The sequence below is a fragment of the Tenrec ecaudatus genome, chromosome 6, assembly GCF_050624435.1.
Source record: "Tenrec ecaudatus isolate mTenEca1 chromosome 6, mTenEca1.hap1, whole genome shotgun sequence".
Lineage (NCBI taxonomy): Eukaryota > Metazoa > Chordata > Mammalia > Afrosoricida > Tenrecidae > Tenrec > Tenrec ecaudatus.
Window position 1 is genome coordinate 77796849 of NC_134535.1, and position 949 is coordinate 77797797.

Genomic DNA, 949 nt, shown 5'->3' on the forward strand with positions numbered 1-949 from the left:
GTATATCATTTCTTTCTGTTCTTTTACATTCCTTTACAGTTTTGAACTTTACTGAGTACTACATTGGTCAAGTCATAATTGTAAAGATGAACTGAGACATGAGGATACAGATGAAGTATAATGTAAACTGAGGCATAAGGACATAACTGACAGGAAAAGGGAGAGCAGAAACAGAAATAGCTTTCTTAGAGGGAAAGCTCCCAGAAGAGGTTCCATGACATAGTCCAACAGGTCAGGGAAGTCATGCTCAGCAATCAGGGGTGCGGGTTTTTATAGGGGTGGTGAGGAATCTATGACAATTATGGAAATTAGGATATGGGGTCTGGACACTGAGAATGGCTTGGCAACTCCTTGCAGTTTTCTTTGAGCCCGGAGCATCTGGTCTCACTGGTTAGCTTATCTGCCGTCGTCTGCTGCTGACCTCTGGGGACGTGCAGGGAAGTGGGACCCTGACCTGCTCCAGCTCAGCCCAATTATTGCAGCCTTTTTAGAGATAAAGGGGTGTCAAGATCTGATCTGACTACTTTCTGCTTGTATGGAGCGATGAGCGGAGGGCTATGGGTGGGAATGGTTTGGACTAGCAATTGCATATAGGGGGCTGTAATGATTTAACAAGAGTTGGCTAACAGTTAGATTGGATATGTCTCTCATTCATTCTTGAAGGAACGTAAAAAGACAAGGGGTGAAAATTAATAGCAAGCAAATTATTACCAGGGATCCTACCAGTGGCATGACCCAGGACATAATGGGATGTGCAAACCAGGAGGTGGTTGCTGCGTTGTCCCAACAGTGACTTCTGATTTCTTTTGCCATGGTTTTTAAACCTTAAAATTTTGCTCAACCACTCCTGAGTCATTCATATAGTAACAGCATTTTTCTCCTAGAAACATGAATGTACCTTCTTTGTCAGCTGTTAACAAATCCAATGCACGACTGTTCTGAAGGGTTA